This window comes from Pistacia vera, unplaced genomic scaffold (assembly GCF_008641045.1).
Source record: "Pistacia vera cultivar Batoury unplaced genomic scaffold, PisVer_v2 Contig1146, whole genome shotgun sequence".
NCBI classification, from domain to species: domain Eukaryota; kingdom Viridiplantae; phylum Streptophyta; class Magnoliopsida; order Sapindales; family Anacardiaceae; genus Pistacia; species Pistacia vera.
This window is the reverse complement of record NW_022195189.1, coordinates 38,339-63,333: the sequence shown is the minus strand read 5'-3', so window position 1 is coordinate 63,333 and position 24,995 is coordinate 38,339. Positions and strand designations below refer to the sequence as shown.

Here is a 24,995-nt window from a genome sequence, read left to right as displayed (position 1 = left end):
TGTAATGTTATAATTAATTAAGTAATCATTTAACTAGTAATCTATTAATGTTTATCAATTTATTTTATATAATTAATTAATTACTAATTTATTACAGATATACTTAGAACTTGATAATTGAGGTAAATAACTAAATATTATATTATTATTCAATCAAATACACTATTCTATTCAAAAATAATTCTTTTAATAACATTAAATTACTTTTAATTGGTTTTAATTCCATTTATACACTTAATTAATCAAAATTTTAATATTAAAGCATCTCCAAATGACTCTTTATATGACTCAAACTCTTTATTATAAAGAGTCTATCCATAAACACAAGAGTCCAACAGACTTTTTATCCTTTAAATATAAATTAAAGAGTGAGTTTGACTCTCCATATCTAGAGAGTCAAATTTCACTCCCTATCATAATTTAAATTAATAAAATATAAGTTTCTAAGCATTTTATTTATTAATTCTCTCTCCCATTAAGTCACTTTCTTGAAAATAAAGAGCATCTTTATTAAATTTAAAGAGTTCATTGGATTTGAATAAAAAATTTGTTCTTTATATTTAGAAATTAATGAAGATGCTCTTTATTTATATGAATATGCTCTTTAAAATAAAGAGCACTCGTAATATATTATAATATATTAAAGTTTTTTATATGGTATAGTTTATATGTAATAAATATAATTGTATATTTATTTAATTAGGTTATTGTAAAAATTTAACTTTTTCCATTTTAATTTTTTTATATGTAAAATTACATAGACCTCTCATTCTTCAAAGATATTTTATTTCAGCCTAAGTTCCAAAACAGGTTCCTTAACAGGATACTCGCTGCAGGTTCCAAGCCAGGTATCTGTTGCAGGTTCTTTTTTCTAGGTTCCGGTTCCGATTCCAATTCCTTCACATGTAGAAACTGGAATTGCACAGTGTCGGTTCCAAAAAAAAAAATGGAACCGGAACCTACCCGTACATTGTCGGTTCGGAGTAGGTTTCGGTTTCTATTTCGGTTTTACCCGCTACCCGTGCTCACCCCTAGACTATTATTTATTATAAGTTTATTTACAATTGTATTGTTTAGTTTAATTAACGTCTTGACTCCCCTAGAACGAGTTCTTAGCTACATCCCTGGATTGAATAATTTCTTGCATAATTATTATTTCTATGTTTTCAGTGTGTTTTCTGTAATAGTGATGAACAGCCAGATGAACTTTTATTCAAAATGCAAGTGTGTAGCGAAGTCCGAGCTCCAGTTAAATAGACCTGGTGCAATCTCATAGATTTTTAAGGAAATGCAGACACAGTTCAACTAGCCATCAAGTTTGGAACTTAACGATTAATTTTCACCGAAGTGACTATAAATAATTCTTCAGCAAAGATTATTCAGGGAGCACTTCAATCAATGATGTAACGATTTCAGATGTTGTAGCTTTTGAGATCATTAATTTTGTATTGTGTCCTAGAACAAAGGTACAGCCGTGTGTATATAATTATTAATGATGCTGTCGGGAAAAGTTTGTTGAACATGAAATGTACGTATATTTATACAGCTAAGGTAATTTTTTATGTAAAATGATAATTGAAATGCAACAATTTCTGACGGGTTAACCTGTAGAAATTAACTATTTTTATTAAAAAAAATTATAAAAAAATTTCTCTTAAGGAAAAGTTGTTAATGAGATGTATATAAATGTATTGACTGAATGCTAAGGATATGTTATCCCACACTTCCCGAGGTTTAGGACACCCCAAAAGTATGAAAAATTATCCCTGACCTCCTTTACATTAAAGAGTATCAATACCTCTCCTCATGTGTCTAATCAATGGATTTCTATGTTTGGTACCTTATTTACCCCCTATGAGATTAATTTTGTCACACTCATCCACTTTATTTTAATATAATAAAAACATCACTGTGTTAGTGATATGTTATGGTTCCATCAATTTTTAAATTAACTGTCTATTTATCCTTCCATCACTTAACACATTTTCTAAATCCTTCCTCAAGAAATATCCAAATTAATCTACAAAATCAACATTAAACTTATAATTATATTTTCCCATGGACGGTTTATAATTTATAAACACATTTAAACAAACATTGAGGAAAAAAAAAAAAAAATTAAATTAAAAATGAATTTTGGTAAAGTTCCTTTAAAAAAAATCATAAATAAATAATAAATATGTGGTAGGATAACCTTTTAATGTTTTACGAAAACAAAAAAGTATAGGAATTAAAAAATATTTTTTAAGTTGGCAGTGATGGAAGGGATAATAGACTTTAATTTTAAAATGGAATGAACCCTAACAAATCATATAGGTGTTTTTAAACTTTCGCAATAAAATGGATGGGTTTGATATCAATCAATCTCATAAGATTAAACGAAATAAACCATACGAAAGAAATTATCAATTAATGCCAATAAGGAGCGGTATTGGATATTTCTCAAATATGGAGAGTAAGGGCTAATTTTTATGCCTTTGGGGTGTGAGTGACTAAAACGAAACCTCAGAGAAGGTGGGATAATAACCCTTGAAGAGAAAGAATACCATACTTATCTTTGTAAATTGAATTTTTTCCTTTATCCCGTGAAAAGATTAGCAGACTGATATTAAGAATTTTAACGTTTAAATCATAAATGCAAATCGTCAAACTATTTAACACAAATTTGAGAACAAATTCTTCACCTTTGATTCAATGGGGTGCTTAAAGTTAGAATGATATTTTTTTTATACAAAAAAACAATTTCTAAGCATTGAATTACCATGAATCCATAATCATGAATTTGTGTCCTAAATTTTATTAAAATTTTGTTATATAATAACACTGAGCAAAAATAAGAGACTCCCAAAAATAGATATGAATTAGGTTTTGATCACATATTGCAAATCTCATTGAAAGAAACACAATCTTTCCTTCAAAATATTCAAATTTCAAAAGCTTCTTCAACTTAAGAAGAAACCATTAAAAGTTTAGAGATTTAAGATTTAAAAAAATCGTATCAAGAAAGGATCTAATAACAAATTCAATATAAACAAATCCAATGTACCTTTACTAGAGGGTACAACAAATCACTTTCGAGAGTACATGACTACACAAGCCTTATATCAACACAACAGTACTAGTCTCTCGGACATCCCAAGGGTATATGCCGTCATGATGACATTCTTAAACCATGGAACATAAAAGTGATTTCATGGTCTGCGTGGATCGGTCTTCAGTAAAACTAACTTATGTATCCAACATGTCAATCAATGATCTATAACCATGTTCGGATATCTAAATTCAGTACTAATTTTAAAATGCTACTCAACCTTATCACAACTTTTACGCTGTTGGAAACTGTAAACTCGAAACACCGGTTGGGTGTACGAACCTTAGGGGTCATTTCCATGCTCAGGAGGCTTTCGTGTTGGAATAGTGCCCAAGCTCTCTCTTTCCAAATCTGTCCACTTCAAGAAATGTCAATCCCTGAGTCTCTGGCACAATACGATCACAAACACATTGCGAAGTACAGCAATGCAAGCGAGAATCAAGAAAGTGGCTCCGGTACAACAGCATCAGCTACTGAAGAAAGCTTTGGGCTACATCAAGTTTGAGGCGACAATTTACAGTAGCGGACATACCCCACAGTCCCTCGGTATTGCTCAGGATAACACCTCGGAGTTCACAGTCCATGGCACAGGTCCCATTCCAGGTGAATAGAAAGCAATATATAGGTGCAATGCAAGAACTGCAATCCCCCATAGAGCCCACTAGAGGACCAGATGATTCGGAAAAGAATCCAAGCGAGAGGACAAGGGATAAAACTACACCAAATAAACTTGAGAGGGCCAACTTTCCTTCCAAAAGGTCAATTAGGTAATCCCAACAATTGTTCCAACTGCGTTTAAAGCGGCAATAGGAGAGATAGGAGAAGTGCGAGCTGGTTTGATTCGAGCCGGCCATTTGAACAATTGTTGGGCTGTAGTACATAACTGTATTTACCCGTGAACTGTGAAAAGCCTGAGTAATCACAGATTTCAAAGTGCATACATAATTCTGACAATTTTGTTAACATTTTTTATATACTCTACTAATTTAATAATGAAAAAGAATGGAGACCGTGACCTATATGCAAAATACTCAGCCGTAAAAATTGGAGTTGGGAGGTAGCGTAAGGGTATGAAAAACAAAATAGCAGGCATTGGCACAAAATTTAAACCATCACTTCCATATATAATAATCATGCCCGAGTGTTCACAAATTGGTATTAAAAAGATCTTTCTTGGAGAAAAATATGAACCTGAAGCATGAAGTAAACTAAGATGCACATCACAAGATTGGAGCTGCTTTAGTCCAACTTGAGTTGATATTTCACATCTCATCTTAGTAAATGTTTCAAACATTCAGCTTCTCTTTAAGAATCGAAACCCAAATGGAAATGTAAACAATTCAAAACAATCGTCTGTAGTATGTTGTCTATTTATTCAACTCTAACACCATTTAATGCGAGTTTGCCTAACCTTACCATCTAACACTATGCAAAGGAAATTCTGATAATCCAGTCCATAACAAGAGATAAACACATCATACCAAGGAGATATGATGGCAATAAATTAAAAGCTTCACATCATACTGCACAGAAAAGTAAAAGAATCAAAAACAAATAGAACAATGAATCATCCACAAAGCTCTACCCAAAGGAAGAAAAGAGGCAATACATCTTAACAGCTGATGATGCATAACTCCAACCTGTATTAGCAGCAAGGACGTAGCCACATAACATATGAGTTCAATTGAACCCACTCGAACTTTTAAAAAAATAAAAATAAAAAAACCTTTATATTTATAGTATTTACAATTCTGACCCCACTGATTCATGTTGAACCCACTCAAACTTTGAAAAAATAAAAAAAATATATATTTTATATATTTACAATTTGGCCCCACTTAAATTCATATTGACCCCAAATTTTTTTTTGTAGATTTATCAACTTAAATGTTTTGAACTCACTCACTAAAAATTCTGACTACGTCTCTGATTAGCAGTAGAAAGAAAATCAGTGGTGTACAATTAATGAGGAAATCCGTAAACTCTGAATTCGTACTGAAGCCCAGCCCAGCCAGAAATGCAGTCTGATTCTTTTCTTTTAAAAAACTCCAAGTATCTGACAGTACTCTTTTTTGGCGTCTTCCTCTGAAGCAGCAGAAAGTGATCAATTTTCCTCTAACCGATCAATGTCATAAATTTAGCAAGCACGGAAATGGCTTTATCTTATCACTCTGTACATTAGAATGGAAATGGCTTTATCTTTATCCCTCTGTACATTAAGAATCGAAAAATGGCTTTATCTTTATCACTCTGTACATTAAGAATGGAAGGGCTTTATCTTTATCACTCTGTACATATAGAATGTTAATATGATAATGTGCCGAAAAAGAGAGAATTCCCAAGTACAGAATTAACTTTATAAGAGTTGACAGATATTTTTTGTACCTTCATAAAAAGCCACCGGGAGACTCTGGCATAAAAAGCATAAGACAAACTGAATGACAGCTGGCACACCTGATACTCCTAACATCCATCTCCATGTTCAGGTACCTGTCCAAACAATATAGTGAGAATGATATGCAAATAATAAGGTGAAATTGTTTAAAATAGGGAATGTCTTCTTGGCCAAAATGCTTAAGAAAACTAAAATCTACTCAAATCAAAACCTTCATCCAGCCAGGCCCTCTCTCAACCCTAAGGAATAAAACCTAAAGGAATTCATCCCAACATTTCTCGTAGTTAAAACTTCCATCTAGGATGCAAGCAATTTGTTTATGTAATTAACTTGGTCAATATAACATCTCAGAACTTCCAAATATTAATTTTAAGTTAAGACATCATTAATTTTGCACACTATGAATAAGTCTTTTCAGTACATTACTTTTCTTACGAATTTATGGACATACAGCAGATTAAGCAAATATTTTTTTTTTGATATAGTCATTCTAAATAAGTGGTATAGCACTGATTTATGCAAATCACTCCCTAGAACTGAGACCAAATTATGCAATCCGTTTTATGCTACAGAGTGATGACTTCCTGTTATTCATTTTATTTCCAGAACAGCTTTCGGACTAAACAAGATTACCAAAAACAAAAAAAAAAAAAAAAAAAAAAGGAAAAAATTTCAAAAACGAGACACTTATGCAGAGGACCAACAAAGTGTGACCTTGTAGGACCAAGGACAGAATAATTTTCCATGTTGGCGAAGAAACAGAAAAGCTGCCAAAGCTGGAACATGAAAAACTGCAGCAAAGTAAAACTTAAGAATGGGGTGGTAAGATATAAAAATGAATGTAGAGCTAACTAACCAAGCTATATTTCTAAAGAATAAGCAAATACTTACTTAATGCAAGCCTTAGATACCATTACCCAATAAAGGCAGTGCACCAGAGACCCGGCATTATCAACATTCAACAAATTGATAAGGGATCAAAAATCTTCCACATCATGATATATTAACCTATTAACTGATGATACCTTCTAACAACTCAAACAATTGGGCTGGTAGTGGGCCTTTTGTGGGCGTGAGTAAAACTCTCCTTGGAAAAAGGCGTGCCAAGGGAGGTGGCCAAACCCTTTATAACCCACATGCCCACCCTTTCCTTTCAAGGATCCTAACATTAACCATAAGAGAAATGTTAGCAACACTCATTTTCTCACTATTTGTGTCACTCTCCTTCTCTAACATAGAGAAAAACAATAACTCTCACTATAGTACCAACTTGCAACTTTTCTTAGTCTTTCGTACATATGTCAAAAAGAAAATGAAAGAGTGAAACAAGAATGAGAAAGAGAGTATCACCAGCATTTTCACTCCAAAATCCAAGTAGAACATTGCTTCTACAACAAATTAAAGTTTTGGTTTTAAAAGCAATAAAATCTTTTTTCTTTTGCTTCAGTGAAACAAAACTGCTCTTTCTAGCTTTTGTACAACTCTATTCAAGAGACAACCAAAATTTAAAGGCTAACCAAAACAACTTAATGGAAAATATGGAAAATTAACTCACTTGCATGTCATTTTCTTTTTTATCTAAAATCAAAGCTTACACTGCCATTAGCCAGCATTATAATAACTTAACTAAAGAGGAATCCATTCCATGCACTGCTATTTACATCACAATGTTATGTTAATCTAAAATATGCCAGAAAACAGGAGAGAATTCTTCAATTATGTGTCAAGGGGGGTTCTTTAAAATGCAAACCCGAAATTTTATCTTGGTAGTGCCTCTTAAAACGCAAAATAGAAACCTTTCACACAGCTGAGATATAATGAGCAGGGACATGACACAAATTCCAGCAAGAATGGTCACATTGAAAAGAAGAACAATCTATAACTTAGAAAACCAATTCCTTCAAGAAGCAGAAAATCATCACTAATAACGGAAAAAGTGCAAAAAGGAAAAGTTATATCTATCACACTAGTTTCAGACAAAAATGTTTATTACCAATAATTTAGATAACCCCTTTCACATTGTAGTATTCAATGATATATAGCACCAGGAGCTGCATGATAATTTGAACCAAGTAGAAATAGGAAAGCGAATTACTGCCTAGCTCATTTAAATTAGAAAACATATAATATCCCCAAAGTTTACTGTGTAAGGTTATTTTACTAAAACCTTCTTCAACATTCCCCTTTTCCATAAATAGGTTTGTACATAGCTTTTCAACAATCTTTTTAAAAGAAGATCAGTTTATCTATAAGAACAAAAGGTCTTTTTATTTCTCAATCTCTGGCTAAATGGATTTATTCAGCTCCTCACAAAAATTTCATTTTACTGACTAGCATGAATGCCCAAACACTAGTTAGCAAACATTGCCAACCTAATTTCAATTTAATTTCTACAAAAAAAGAAAAAAAGTATAATATCACTTCTTTTTCTACAGTGCTATTAGACCTCTTTAGGTTGATAAGAAAAAACACAAAATGATAGCAAAGACATCATGTAACCAAAGTAATTTATACACGGAATTTGTTGTATCTACAGAAATATTGCACGTTGATGAAAGCAAAGTAAATAAAGCCAAGGTAAATCTGACCTCAGTAAAAGCAGAATTAGAGGTAGGACAGAAACTGTCCACCAGTTATCATAAGTACATTTGTGTGCTACAAGTCCACCTCTTACTTCTGTGGGGCTGCTTCAGCTATATATACTGGAGCAGTTACAGATGCCACACCAACCAGGCAACTAAAAGCCGTCCCATATTAGAACATAGGATCTGGAGCAGCGGCAGACAATTGCTCCAGTGTAAATACAATATCAGCAAGAAGAGTAGCTTTCTTACGTCAATGCATCATAATCCAACCACCTGATGCAGCTCCAATTATTGCACCAACCAAAGCCATGCTCACAATTGTTTCCTGACAACTTAAATGAATAGAATGTTTCAAAAGAAGAAAAAGCAAACAAAATTAAATAAGGAAATCATAGAACTGGCAGGATAAATTCTAGGTTGCCTTCCTCCTCTCTCCCAACCCCACAAACAAACACAACTCCACATGCCTAACACCCATCCAAGCACCCCAACTCCTGCAAGAATAATCCTGCGGCATTCACTATGATAACAAGCTTCAATTGCCATCATCCCATCAATACCAATCATTACTGCCATCATAACATCATTTAGTCTCTGCTTTCCCAACTCAACCAAAGACAATAGAGGAAAAACTTTTTTTTTTTTTTTTTTTTTTATATATATATATATTATTTTCTGCTTTCCTTGATAACCACAAAATGCAATATATACACAAAGGTAAAATAAACTCTACCATCTCATCAGAAGAAGAAAAACAAAATTGGAAACTACTAGCTTGTTACCTGCAGGAAACTACTCTGTTTTACCACCTCAAAATCATCTTTATATACAGAAGGGCTCCTGATATGACACCTGCATAAAAAGTTTAAAATCGGATAACATTCTTAGAATAAATAATGAAGAGAAGTTCAACCAGGATGAGCTATATACACCTAAAATCAAATTCATAATTTACTCAGTAAGAAAGAAAGGTCTCACTATCCAAAGAAAGCAGAAGCATAAATAACTCAAAGTTACAATAATTCGGTCTGCTTATTATCTATTCCTAAGACTTGGTATTACCTTCTCGTTTTTAAAGTAATAAGAATTTCTAGAATGACAATACTCATCACCAACTAATACTGGAAGTCGATGATAAATGAGCACCACCAGTAGAATCATGGCTGCTCATTTATCTAGTGGGAATGTCTAAAGTTCAATTGGATTACCATGTTAAAGCCACCTTCCATCCCTATAGAGAAATCCCAAATTAAGCAAATTATGGCATTAATTATAAACACCAATTTCGTAAAATTTTGACCTACAAGAACCATATATATATTACATAAATCTGGCCAAATCCAAAATTTGGAAAGGCAGGGAGAGAATTCATATTAAAATTAAATTGTCAGGGTGTTCATTCACAATCTGAAAAAAGTTATCTGGAATTAAGATACTATTCTATCTAAGACTCTATATAGCTAACAACTTGATTAAACTACTTGATTATTGAAAAGTAATTTGGAACTCCAAAAACAACGGAATTGTTCTTTTACAAAAGAAATATCTATCTTATTCTAAAAACAAAGAATTTTATTCCAACAGCCCCTTCAGCTAAAGTCCAAACAGAACTAGGTTAAATTCTTGAGACCAATTTCTTACTTTCATTATCAAATACATTAAAAACCACAAATTATCAACATGTCACATAACTAAAATCCATTTTCAAATCAGAAAAGTTGGCGACTAGCTTTCCCTCCCGTATGTTAGTCAAAAAGAGAAAGAAAGTATAAAACCATCTTTAGCAACATCTTTGAAAGTGACTTGACCAAATCACTGTCGCCCCTGTACATTAATTGATGAAATCACTAAAATAAGTGGAAGCTGCCATGCTGGAGTGGTAAGGATAACCCCATACTCAGCCCTTGGATCAACTCCCAATCACTTTTTTGGAGTTGATGTAAGGGCTGAATGTGGCAAACTTACCCCCCTACAGCACAAAATAAAGCACCGGAATGTATATTAGTAGACTTTTATATTATTAACATCAAAGTGAGAACACTAACCGCTAATGTGTTGCTTAACATCACTAACAAACTTAACTGTAAATCCTACCGTAAGTATCACTATGTAACATTACGCGACCAGTACGAAAATATTTAAAAAACGAGACTCTCAGAACCGGTACTGTTACTGGTACTGAAGCAAATTAAGGAAAGAAAAAGTAGAATACCTGTATCGTAGCCGAATAGGAGTCCACCTATGCCGGCAATTACCGTCATCCAAGAACGTACGAGTTACTGAAGTACGACATTCTCCTCTCGGGAATGCGTCCAAGTAACCCGAACTACCGGGAATCGAATCCACGTCATCGTTTTACACTGAAATTAACTTCAACAAACAAACAATCAAAACTGATCACTTCAAGATTCTTGACGATATAAAAACGATTATTGCTTCAAGACTCTCGACGGTTAAAACTATCAGAAATCACGGAAGTCAAAGAGGTCAAAATAAGCTACTACTCCAGTCTATTCAAAAACGCAAAAACAAATGATTATTTTAATTTTGTGGAGAAGCTTCGAAAGAAGACAACTGAAGCAGTTTTTTTAGAGCAACAATGTCTTCCCAACGACGACGTTTGGTGTCTAGAGGAGAGAACGGAGGGCAGGAAGAATCAGAAATGAATTGAGAAAGGATTTCGATTCATCAGACGACGAATTTTCCGAAATTTGGGAAATTTCATGGGGAACTGGGAGGAAAGAAGAAGGGAAGAGGTTGTTGTGAGAAACTGAGCCCAGACGGCGAGAAAACTTAAAAGGAAATTTTGAAAGTAATTTTATATATAAAATGATAGGTTGTTCTAGGTGACGAGGCACCAATAAAGTCTTACATTGTGGAGGAATCTGTACCTTGTGATTTTATCATTTTAATTATTATTTTCGACTCACCCGTGTAATTTTACAACGTGGCGTTCTAGATAAGGGTTCTACAACATTTTTCACGAGATTACAACAGCCTTACGCGCGTTTGTTCGTCGTTGTTTTACTCGCTTTTCTTGGTCTTTAAGAATTTCTACTTACAAATTTGGGTAATTTTTTTTTTTTTTAAGCGGATATCTGGTCGCTGTATCACACTTCAACTAATCTTTGGGATTAGAAACGAATAGTTAAGAACTAAATGGCTACCTATTAGTACTAGAACTCAAGACTCTTGGTAATACACTCAAGAGTCTCTATCGAACCATCGAACATCAAAGTAATTAATTTTGGGGTAAATTTTATTGGTCGAGAGATTTAAAGTCTCCAAGATTTTCTAGAAAATATTAAAATTCCACTAGCTAGAGCGTGTGGGGGTTGTCTGCCTAAAATTAAGGCTCGTCGTGTTGTGTTATGCCGCAGAAATTTGTCTTGTCGTGCATGTCGCCCATCAAATCTAAAGCCCACGGCAGGCCGCTATACAGCGTACTGGGCCTAGCACACGAGGTGGCCTGTGCTTTGTAGGTGACCTACAATTTTTTTACTATTATACATTATGGTATTTTATTATTATTAATAATTATTATAAAAATATTTTATATGTATATTTATGACATTTGTAATTGTATTATTAAAATATAATCACTATGAAATATAAAAAATAATGAGACATTGAATATTAATTGAATTCCAACACTTTTTATTAATTGAAATATTTGTATTTATACTTTTTCTAAAATGTACAAGTTTTACAAATTACAATTATACCCTAATCAATCAGAAATGTATAAATTATTCGATCCAATGAGCAGTCTTGATACAAGATTTGCACAACTAGAGCGATGCGATTGACTTTAAGGATCAAAACTGATGTGTGCGTGATTACAGATAACAGCAATGTAATGAAGCAAAAACAGTAAAATAAATGACACAATGATTTTTAAAGTGGTCGGTTGAATATATCTTGAGTTACTCCACTGTTTTTGTATTTTTGTGAGAGCTTACAATAATGATCTAGAATAATTTGCTAACCCTTTCTCATCATTGGAAGGATTATATAAGATTTTACAAAGAAAGAGCGAAAAAAGGGATTACAATTAAGATTGAAATGAACTCCGATATTCTCGCGATAGCATTGAGATTGCACCAAGATTGTTGTTGATCTGATCCCTTCCGAGATATTCGGGATCTGAGGTTATCATGAGTGGTTGAACAACTATAGGATTGGTCTGTGACAGCTTGTCTAGTCGAGACTACATCTCGACGAGTTTATGTTGGGTAGACAATCGATTGATCGAACTGATTCTGATTGAGCTATAACCTCGCTGACCTCTTACTTCTCTCGAGCTTGATGAAAAATCACACACAACATTGCTCCCTAGTGTTTGGTGCATTTCAAGCTTAAAGACTATTGCTTGATTTGATACAAGCTCGAACTTCGTCGTTGCGTAGGGGTATGGAAATCCGGTTAACAAAACAGATACACACTTTCAAACAAACTGTTTTTCGGTTCAAAGAGATACCGACAGTAACCGAACCATATTATCCTTGAACTTATTACCAAACGAATTATCGCTTGAGTTATCGTTTAACCGTTTATAAACGATTTAATAAAATTTGAAGTTGGACTCTTTAGAATAGCAAGGACACCAAATGGGCGCCTCACAGCTGTCGAATCAAACAATCCCAAATCACAATCCAACGCTTACATAACAAAAACCAACACCTAAGACACATAGAATCAGTCTCACTTAGTCTTAGATTGAGACATCTCATAACAAAAAACGCAGACGTAGAGCTTCCAAACCATCGAGAAGAACAACTGAAGTCCGAATCATGGCGTTCTCTCCGCCTCTTATCCAAATCCAAAGAAAAGTATGAAGGGAAGAAATGGAGAAATGAAAAAGAAAAAGAAACAGAAAAGTGAAAGAGAAGAAGATGAAAAGAAAAGGAAAAATGGAGAAGAGAGAGGAGAGAAGAAGACGAAAAGAAAAAGAAAAAGGAATTGTGAAAGAGAGAAGAAAAGAAAGAAAAACGAAAAGTGAAAGAAAGAGAAGAGTGAAAGGAGAAGAAGAGAAAAGAAAATAATGATGAGAAGCAGACCTAAGAAAATGTGCAGGAGAAGCAGAATGCAGTATGCAACCAATACCCAAGAAAAAGTGGAGAAAAAAAAGGGATATTTTTTTTTTAAAAACGGTTTAATATTGCCCTTAACATTAACTGAATCGAAATTCGTTTGGTTACTTTTGAAAACTAAATAAACCAATTAATCCGAAAACAGTTTTTTATTCGAGTTTGTCCGGTTTCCCATTAAGTTCGTTTCAGTTTTTTTTTTTTTTTTTTTTTTTTTTTGGTTTTTTTTTGACCCTAGTTGTGCGCGAATGCAGATCTATCAAGCTTCATGTGTTGACTTATCTCTAGTCACTACTCAACACTTGGTTTTCCTCTGTTGTGAATTTCTTAACAAACTCAGAATTTGAAATGAGGGCATATGTGTAACTTCCACACGTCATGTCGCATTAAATGCAGCAGTCTTGGCAGTTACTTTCATCGCACAGGGCAACTACAGTTATCCACCGCGAAGTAAGTGACGTGTGATGACGGTTAATTTGGCAGTGACCGTGTGATCGACCATCATGGATGATTGACATGTGGCCACGCCAATGGCCAGATTGCTTGACGAATGGAGGTGAGAGTATACTAGATTGACGACTATAGTCGAATCCGCCCTTTAGTCTCCCAAAAACACTATAAAGTGGGCAACTTCGTTGAGAAATCTACACACTTTGCAAAAGTTTCCAGATTTCTTTCTTACTCTGTCACTACTCTTTCGATTTCACGGTGCTTTTTCAGATGAGTTTCTTCCACCTTACACTTCAGTAAGGCTCTTTCTCCTCCTTTACTTGTTTTTAACCTTTTTGCGGTTGAGGGTGGCCATTGTCTGGCCAATTTTAGCTTTTTAGGTTTTTGAGTGTGTTTCCCTCGGTTTTGGGGTTTAAGGAAGGTTTACGATGGTAATCATCGGAATCTGGTAGCTGCTTGTTCCTGTTGTCTGACACGAGCTACCTTGGTGCCTGAACGAAAGCAAAGTGTGGATAGTGCCGAATTTTTGAGCTTTGAGACTTGTTCTTTTTTTCAGGTACCCAAGGCGAGCTTTCACCAGTCTTCGTCGAGTAGTCATAGTATTGATCGCATTTCGACTCTCAGGGCTCAACGGTTCTAGGGATGTAATCCTAGATTAGGATGTTGTTGCACGAAGCTTGGAACCCCAGATGCGGGGCTCTTCTGACCACGTTCAGAGATTTCTCAATTGCAGAAATCTCCAGCCCATAGGCCCGAAAGAACCACTCTCAATTGGGGCCGAGGATATAAGGCACATAATTGAGTTTATGGCCTCAACTTTCCCTAAGGTCCGAAGGCTTCTCCCACAAAATCCCCCTGCCAGTTGTGTGGGGTCTTTGATACCTCTTGAGTATGGAATGTTCATTCCCTCTCATTACTTCGTCGCTAACATTTGGAACGGTTCGGTATGTTCCCCTTCAGTTGTCACGAACTCGTACAAATTATAGTAGAATGTATATAGTGTACGAGTAGCTAACTTGGCGAGCTATTGTAAGGAGCTTGTCCATTGTATAGATTGAAAAAAGTCAGACACAAATGTAGTATCTTCCAAGACAGAGAAAAGCATATTTTAACGTTTGGTCAATGTCCAAAGAAAGTTTCGCACTGAGACTCTCAATATTTTTTCTACGAGGCCAGGGAGACCGACATTTTTGCTCCAGAAGCTAGTAGATTCTGACCCTTTCGTGTAAAGAATGTCTTTGAAGCTCGACCTGAACTAACCAAATTCCTTTGTTTTACAGTAAAGGTCGAGACAAACTTTCTTCGAAGCAAGCTTAAGCGACTTCAAAGTTTCAACATTCTCTCTAAGGATAGGGTAGCGTTACTAAGCTTATCATGCTTCCTCGTTTGAGAGAGTGCGGCTTCTGTGCCGGCGAAGCCAAATTCAACACCATTCTTGAGAAAGGTAAGGGGTTAATTGCTCTTTTTTTTTTTTTTTTTTTTGCTCTATTAGGTCGCTGACTGTTGTTTGCTTCTCCTTTCACAGATATGTGGGCCAAAAATCCCCAGGGCCTAAGAAGAAGACAACAACGTCTATGGCTACAAGAAAAAACTGTCGGTCACTCTGGTGAAGAAGCAGCCCTGATGCTGTGTCAAACACTTGGGTAGGGTGTCTCACGCCCAGTCCTCAAGTGCAATGGTGGCGAGCTTGAGGAAAGCCAAGTGCCAAAAGCCCGCGACTGCCTCTAAGGCAGTCAAGGAAAAGGGTTGCCCCGAGCTCCAAAGGGTCTGGCGAAGAAAACCCCAAGTCCATTGGAGGCTAGGGGAAACAGAAGATGTCAGTAGTGCATGGCTCAGACAGAAAAGGTGTTGGAGTAGCAAGAAGACTCTAGGAAGAAAGAAATTGACCAAGCGCCGAAGGGCTTGGGAAAGTAAAAGGACGTCGAGCAAAGAAGGTGGCTCGAGCAGGAGGTCGTGGGCAAGCGTAGGCCCTAAGAAATTGTGACCAAGGGCTTGGCCAAAAAGAAGTTTGTTCCACGAGTGAAGCTGCCCTTCCCGTGGAAAGTAAATCAAGCTCACCTCAACAAGAAGGAAAAATGAGGATAAGGCAACTCAAGTCCCGCTCGACACACTAATCAATAAGCTCCTCGGCACATTGGTGTTGGGGCCACACAACGATCAGGAATGTCATCACCCACGGACTTCATGGGTCTAAAGATTCATCTCCTCACCAGCAGCTGCAGAGCATGCAGCTACGTGACAAGGTGTAAACAGTTCGCCTCTTTTCCTTTTTATATGTTTTCCTTCTTCTCACTGACTTTCCTTTCTTTTTCAGGCTTGCGTGGCGACCAAGCTTCTATTCGATGAGACTACCCCCCCTTGGAGGGTACTCACCTAGGTGGCCAAAGGCGAGAAGCAATGAGGATGCCTTAGCTCACGTCGATGTGGTAGAGAAAGAGAAGGACTTAAAGCAGGCCAAGTGTTGAGCAACTCAAGGAAGAGGTCAATGCCTCTGAAGTCAAGGAAATGAGTTCCTTGAGAATCAAGGCGCGAGCGAACCACTCGAGCAAAGGCTGAGTGAAAACGGACGAGGTTGAAAAAGTTTGGCAAAACAACGGGGTACCAACAACACAACTGAATTCCAAGTTATCTCGGCTAAGAAGGCTACCTCGGACTGGGAGGCAGTATGAGAAGGCCTGCTCGAGCTTACCAAGGAGGTGGAAGGTTGCAAAAGGCCGAGGTGGAGGTTGAACAACTCAGGCCATATCGGGGAGGCTGAACTCGACCATCATGAGTCGTGATTGGGAACGTCGGTCTTTCTATGCAAAAGTTATGGGAAGCTCACCCTTCGCTCGAATTTTCCTTCCTTCAAGAGCTTATGAGAAAGAGGTCGACAGGATGAAAACTAAGGACCAGGGGCATGGAGTATGTCTATTCGGTGACTTTGAGCCTAACAGCGAAAATGAAGAAGAAGGAAAGGAGGGAGAGGAGATGCGGATGTTAAGCAAAAGGTTGAGGATCCCCTCCTTAGCTACTCTCTGCCTATGTTGTCGACCTTCCCCAGGTCGAGACTCCAAAGGAATGTCAGCTCCTGCCCCTTAAGAGGTCGCCAAGACTCCCCTGTTGATAATCCTACTCCCCATTGGCGATGATCTCTCCGGTCTTGCTGGCGATGAGCCCTGCTCCTACTACTTAGAGATTATTATTATTATTATTATTATTATTATTATTATTATTATTATTTATTATTATTATTTTGTTTTTAGTTTAGTTTGTAACTAAACAAAATCAATTAATGAAAAATTCATTGCCCATTTCTATCGAGCAATGTTTTTATTTTGCAGAGTCGTTTCAATTGTCCTAATTGGACTTAACAGAAAATTCGAATTTGCTCAAGTTATGTGTAGCCGCGACTTGAGGAACTTTTCAAACATATGAGAAAATCTTATGTGCGACAACTCCGAGTTTAGCCTAGTTGTCTATCTCGAGTTTGGTCACTAGTTATAGTCGATTTCTTCACGTGTTTTACTCGAGTTTTTCCAAGTTAACTCATTGATTTGGGGGATTTCCATCATGAGATGAATTTTGGCGGGCTTATAAGCTAGCTGCCTTCTAACTCTTGACTTGAGTTTTGGATGTGTCGTATAGGAAGAGATTTTGAAACAATAGATAATAAATGAGAACAAATACAATAAATAAAAAGTGACGAATAAAATAGAGTTCATGAATAATACCTTTTTTATTGAAAGAAATTTGCCATAAAAGACCTTACATTGAATATGAAAGAAACACAAAACATAGTTGAAACCCAAACTGCTTATTGGTAATACCTTCGTAAGTGCTCGGCGTTCCATACTTACATACCGCTTCACCATTAAGGTGTTCTAGGTGGAAAGTCCTAGTGCGAGCTTTCCAAGATCCTGAAAGGACTTTCCCATTGGGCCCAAGTACCCCAAGTTCAGGTTTTGTGTTCCGTGGAAAACTTTTTGAGGATCAGGTGCCACTCTAAAGTCCCTGTTTTGACCTTGGAGTTGAAGTATGTTAGCTCGTGCTGGTAGAAGGTGAGCCTTAGCTGAGACTGACTCAACATTCTTCGATTAGTTTCTAGTCTCAGGGAGAGATCTTCGTTTGTTCTTCATTAAGGACCTCTCTCCGAAACGAACTAATCCCCACTTCAACTAGGGTCATTGTTTCACACCAGTATGAAATTGATAACGAGGTTTCTCCTGGCGAGCTTCGGTTGTCCTTTGTAAGACCATAAGGTCTCGGGCAATTCCTCATCCCATCTTCTTTAAGGGCATCAAGCTCTTTTTTATGTTGTGCTTGATCATTTTATTACAGCCTCTACTGGCCATCGCTTGAGGCCGATAAAAACGTTGAAGCTTTCTTGATGCCGGCCTTTTGTAGAAAGATTTGAAGTCTTCGCAATCAAAATGCTTCCTATTATCAGTTATTATAGTATGAGGAATTTCGAAATACAAATGATTTCTTGTAGAGGAATCCTTTAGCTTGTTCGACGCAAATGGTGCTAAAGACTTAACTTATGCCCATTTGGAGAAGTTGTACACTACAACACTGCGAACTTAACCCTCATTTTCCTTGAGGTAAAGGGCCTATTAGACGATTCCCCAGATTGGAAATTGCCACAATTTGTCAACGTGGTCAACTCTTAGAGGGAGCTTGCAGAGATTACAATCTTTGACACTTGTCGCACTTGTTACGAAGTCTGCTACGTCGTCAAAGACTATCGGCCAATAATAACCCTGGTGAGCACTTGCATGCTAGAGATCTGCCCCCTGCACGATTTCTACAAATGCCTTCGTGGATGTCTCTCAAGACATATGTGCATCCTCGTGATCAACACACCGAAGAGCAGCAAATGTACCACTTTTTTGTAGTTTATCATTGATGAGCGTGTGTACCAAGCTGACTTTGCTCGAAGTGTCTGGCTTCACTTCTTCGTTCAGGCACTATTTCATCTCTTAGGTAAGAATTATTGATCCATTCAATTGTATCTCTATCCTGTACTAAAACTTATTCCTATGAAGCGAGGATGCTAGGACTTGGGAGAAATTTGACAGGTATTGAATCAGTCTTTTCTTGACTCATTACCAAAGCTAGGCGAGCTAACGCATCAGCCACTGAATTCTCTCTCTCAGGATCTGAAAAACAACAAAAGATTTGAATTGTTTGAGCTCAGAAAAAACCTATCGAAGATAGGATGTCATTAGTGCCCCCTTTGCTGATATTCCTATGAATCTGACTGACCACGAGCTGAGAGTTGCTATAGATCTATGGACTCTACCCCCACTTATTGGTGAGACGGATCCCCATGAGCATTGCTTCATACTCAGCCTTATTGTTTGAGGCAGCAAACGTGAATCGACTTCAACTCGAATTAGGTTCCCATTAGGGTTTTCGAGCAAGAGCCCGCTCCTACCCCTTCTCATTCGAGGACCTGTCTACATATAGAGTCCACTGACATAGACTATCAAGCCTTGGTCCTCTAGAGTCACTTGCTTCCAAGGTGCTCGCTTTTGACGGGCTCATTTCTCCCTCGAGCTAATAGGGGAACTTTGAAATAAGATATGTCAAAGCTTGACCTTTATTGCTATCATCGGGATGTACTTGAATCATGCTGACTCATCTCCATCGTCCACTAAATCAATCTACCGATGCCTCGGGCTTCTGTATTATTTTTCTTAGTGGAATGTTCATCAACACATGCATGAGTACGCCTGGAAATAGGGCTACAGCTTCCAAGCGATGATGACCAGTGCATAGGCAAGCTTTTCCATTCTCAGGGTATCTTGTCTCAGTGTCGAGCAACCTCTTGCTCACATAATACACCGTCATTGCACCCCCCTCTTGCATACCAAAGCCACACTAATGCGGACTTAGATACTATAAATACAGAAGTAAAGGCTCGCCTGGATAGGCTTTGACGGCCAAGAGGGCTGCCCCAAGTGCTTCTTTTAGTTTCTAGAATGTTTTCTCACATTCTCTACCATTTGAAAGCTTTGTTTCCCTTTAGGGTTTTGAAAAAAGGTAAGCACTTGTTTGATGCTCGGAGGACGAACCTGCTAAGTATGACTACACACCTTGTCAAGCTTTAAACCTGCTTTATGTTGGTCAGGCTTTCATGTTCAAGAGAGCTTGAATCTTGTCTGTTGGCTTCGACACCTCGTTGATTGAAAGAAAACCCCTAAACTCCTGAGCTTACTCCAAAAGCACACTTTAAAGGGTTGAGTCTCTTCTGTACCTTCTGGGGATGTCAAACATTTCCTAAGGTGCTCAATGTGGCTTTCGGTGACTTTTGATTTGACGGCATGTCGTCATGTACACCTCTATTGTCTTGCCATTTGCTCGACAAACATTTTGTTCACCAAACGCTGATAGGTCGCTCCAAGTTTTTCAAGCCAAATGGCATTCCCAGTAATAGTAAATACTCGATCAGTAATAAATGTGTGTGTGTTCCTCATCAGGCTACTACATCAGGATTTATTATACTCGAGTATGCATCCATCAAACTTAGTAGTGCGTTCTCAGCTATCGATCTATTAATTGGTAGATATAGGTAGCGAGAATCTGTCTTTGGGACAAGCTTTGTTCAAATTTGTGCAGCGACGCAAGTCGCCACTTGCTATTCGACTTTTTCACCAAGAGTAGGTTGGCAAGCCAATCCGAGTATTTCACTCCCTATGAAGTTGATGTTTAAGACTTGTCAACTTCATCTTGAGCGCTTTGGACCGTTTTGCATCCATAGATAATCTTTTTTGTTTGATTGGTCGAGCTGCTAGGTCGACATTTACTATGGGACACATTAACTCGGACCTTATCCACTATATCTGCAGTACCCAGGCGAACACGTCAAGGTTTTTCTTTAGGAACCCACCAAATTGTTTGTCAGTTCATTGCTAAACTGCTGCCAATTTTTCAACACGCGAGTTGGGTCTTCCTCATTGACAGATACTCTCGCAGCTCTTCTTGTATGTGATGATCTATGGTGTCCTCCAAAGTCCGAGGTTTGGCTTGGATGACTATGATGACCATGGTTCTCGGAGCGACCATTTTAGGATAGCATGAATAGCCAGTGTAGCATTCCGAGATTCTATCTTGTAACTCCTGATCATTTTGACCCGCCTGGAGTTGGAAACCTCATGTTGGCAACGTACAGAGGGACTACACTCGAATCATCTAGGATCGGTCTTCCAAGAATGACAATATAAGTAGTCAGGTAATTCACCTCTATGAACTCCATCATCACCGTCCTGATGGGTTTTGCCCCCAAGGTCAGGGCAGGCGATTGTTCCTGGGACTAGGCTATCTTCGGCGAATCCATGGCGAGATGGACACGTCTTTAGGTCTCGCTCTGTGAATCCATTTCTCGGAAAGCTCCAAAGAAGATGATGTTCATTGCACTGCCATTACGCCACACTCTGAGTACTCAGGCATTGCGATCCTTGCTGCGATCGCGATCGATCATGGTTGTAGCAAGGAGACTCTTCACAACTCTTCCACATGGAATCCTACACCTCACTTTCTTTCCTAGGCGGCTTTGGCGGCTTCTGTTCACAGCTCATTACTCGAGAGACCGAGTCTGCTAGCCTTTTACCCATATTGCTCATAAAAGCGCCTGAGCTTCCGCAATGTTGGGACCCTCTAGATCATGCCTATCAAGACTTCGTGTTGATCGGGGCTTGTGGATCTGATTATTCTGCTCACCTGTACTTTCACGAGCTGGTGCCTCCTTGACAAATTCTTTTAGGTGGCCTCTTCAGATCAGATCTTCAATGGCATCCTTTAGAGCCCAACACTCATTGGTGATATGCCCGATGTCCCAGTGATATCGAAAGTTTTCTATCAACTCTTCTACTTGAGCCCCTCTCATCTCTTAACCTCACAAGAGACTTTATATATGAGTTATGTCTTAAGTGAGGGGGGTGTACTCTGCATATCGCGGAAAAGGTTGCCTTTCCCATGATTTTTTTTTTTTTTTTGCCTTTTTTGGAACCTGTTCTAGCCCTTCATTGCGGTCTTAGCCCCTTCATTTATCTATGAGCAATCTTGTCTCCATCTGGTGCTCTTCGTGGCGAGCTTTTGCTAGGGTCGCTAGCGAGCTTTCACTCACTAATGTTTAGGAGCCATTTGGTAGATTTGTCAGGCTCACGTGGTCTTCACTTTGGAGCTATTCCACATCTCCGTCTATAGCCTGATACCCGCAATTAGCAAAGTTAGATTGACTCTTCAAATGCATCTATGACCTTTGTCTGTTCATTCTAGAACCTCGTTAGATACGAGGTCAACGTTTCATCTTTCTCCTGACGAATATTGCTCAAGTAGGTTGAGTGGCATTGCGAACCGTCTCCTCGTTGGAATATTATGGGTACAACGAAGAGAATTGTTGCCAAGACTAATCAAGTTTACCTTGAGCCTCTTGTACCACCTATTGGCATCCCCTACCAATGTGACAACAAAGCAACGACATTTTGCCAAGTCACAGACCTGATGTAACTCCATCAAGTTGTTGAAAAAGTCTAAGTGGTCTTTGGGTCCCTTTCCCGTCAAACTTGCTCTTTGGCATCTTAAACTGAGGAAGCGGGGCCTGGCGAACTTCGTCTGTGAATGGAGGTGCTCACTATTTCTTCACCCTGTTGTTCTAGGCTCTTTAGAACTTCGAGCATTCTTTGCACCGATGTAAGTCTTCGTTATGGGGATTGCCCTAGAGCTCTATTCAGCCTCACTTTGAGCAGGTGAGTTTGCAAATCATTGCTTGTGAGTTATTGTGCACACTGATGCGCGAGGTTGAGTCATGATGGGCGATGGTAGGTGGTATCATACTCATCAGTGCGTTGCTCGCGCACGTTAGTTAAAATCGAAACGTCGATCATTGTCGGATTGGTGCGTATGACTCATCTCGCGAGCTTGCGAGGTTTAGTTCGCCTTTGGCATGGGTTAAAATCGGCACGTTAACATTGGGGATATTGTCGAACAGGTCGAGTATCCCTCCGGTGACCATATTTCATCCTCCTTATGGGTTGTTTGCTTAGTCAACGGCTGAATTCTGACCTATTGGGGTGACATCGGTGAACTGCGACCGATCAAGGTTTGGGGTGTGGCTACTGGTTTCTAACTTAACCCCGTTTTGTTACACGCTGTGCAACCATGTTCTGATCATCTCCACCAGTTGACCATTCTCGGGATTCAACGTCCTTGCCCCTGTGCACCAGCGGCACTAGTGGTCGACTAGTGGCATCTTGAGCAACTCCTAGTGAGCGGTTTCCATGTTGTTGTCGTTCTGGTGGTTGTTTTTAATCTTGTACAAAAAATTGTAGGCCTTGAGTGATCGAGTCACTGGGATTGTTCGCCGGAAATTCTAAAATTGACGGAGGCCCTCTTCTAGCGCCAAAAGTTGATACAAGATTTGCACTAACTAGAGCAATCCGATGATCTTAACAGAATTGGAACTCATTTGTGCATGATTATGGAGAACCAACAATGTAATGAACCAAAGCAGTAAAAAAGTGACCCAAGAGTTTTTAAGTGGCCAGTGGTTTACTCTTGAGCCTACATGCAATGTTTTTGTACTTGCTGTGGAGTTTCAATAATGATCCTAGAATAATTTGCTGACCCCTTTCTCATCATTGAAGGGGGTTTATATACAGATTTTGTACAATGGAAAGAGCGAAAATAAAAGAATTAAAATTAAGATTGAAATGCAACTCCGATATTCTCGCGATTAAGCGTTGAGATTGCGTCGAGATTACTGTCGATCTGAACCCTTTCGAGATATTCGGATCCGAGGTTATCTGTGAGCTGGTTGAACAAACTATAGGGATTGGTCGCAACTAGCTTGTGCTAGGTCGAGCTACATCCGGCGAGCTTATGTTGGGTCGGACAATCAATTCAGTCGAACTGATTGGATCGAGCTATAATCTCACTAACTTCTGACGTCTCCGAGCTTGATAGAGAAATCACCACAAGACAAGCCAAAAATAAGATAAATGGCAAAAATAAGATAAATGGAATAGTTAGTATAAATAAATAAGATCCATACCATATTATACAAATTTAATTAATTCATTACATATTAAGAAAAATTATAAAACTCATATTTTCCCTAAACTAATAATTATGGTTCCGTATTACCTTAAAATTACTCTAATTGGTTTGTTGAATTAGTTTATCTTTAAGAAATTAGTACTTTTATAGGCGTTATGTTATGGTTATTTGATGGGTTTGAGGGTACCAACAATATTGCTTTTCAAACATCAAATTCCGTGGAGGATAATTTGTATAATGTATGATGATATAAAAGTTTCATTTGCAAATCTATTGTCTAAAAGAAGTAGGTGAAGTACACACGCTTAATTTAGATTTTACAATAAATAGGGTCCGGTTGGTTATTATTTCATACCCTATTCCAATCATATTTTCAAAATAACTGTTTGTTTCATTATATAGGATATTTTATATTTATTCAATTACTTTTAGACCCTTAAGTTTATTATTAATTAAAACACCCAGAAAAAAGTTTAAAAATTAACAAAAACACCCCCACCCACCATAGTTGCCAGATCGACAACCACCACTAGTGGTAGGCGAAATCTGTCATAACGGTGTACAAAACGACACGGAACTGGCCACTAATTCACTGATCTGGCTTTTTTCGCCCAGATCCACTTTTGCGGCCATAAGACGGCCAGATCGGCCTTTTCCGCCAGATCCGACCAGTCTAGGTCATAACGATATTCGACCGATTCAGATGATGGTGGCCGGAATTGGCACTGTGGGTAGTGGGGGTGTTTTTGTTATTTTACAAAATTTTAGATATTGGGGTGTTTAGTTAAATTAGCAAACCTATGGCTTTTTTTTGTAATTTTTAAATTTACTGGTAATAATCACCCTACCCAATATTATTTCTAAATCCTATCCAAAATAACAAACCAAACGGACATTAAATATTTATTTCATCTTTTCAAATTTCAAATTTTTAAATATTATCTATTATTCGTTCAAGATCATTTTGATATTGAAAAATATAAACTAGGTAGCTTTTATTATTGGCCTTCTTATATTTACCAAACTAAAGTCAATTTTAAAATGAAAATGATGTGCTGATTCATAACAAATTTCAGAAAAATGCTAATTAAATCATTTTACCTTATCATATTTTAGAGTAATAATTAATCCCTAAGGTATGACATAATAACAAAATCCCCTTAAAGTTTTTGAAATAAATAAATTCTTCAATGAAATTTATTGTGTTAAATAAACAATAGAGGACAATTTTGTAATATTTACTAATTCATAATAATATAAATTAAAACTTACTTACAACTTATAACAGTGGAGAATTTTTATTATTTAAAAACATCAAAGAACTAAAGTCATTACATTTACCT

At 37.4% G+C, this 24,995-nt stretch overlaps 1 pseudogene; it reads right to left on the bottom strand.

Moving 5' to 3' along the window:
* Positions 1 to 3,256: 3,256 nt before the first annotated feature.
* The window catches only part of LOC116145976, a 33,159-nt pseudogene continuing 11,420 nt past the window's right edge, over positions 3,257 to 24,995 (bottom strand).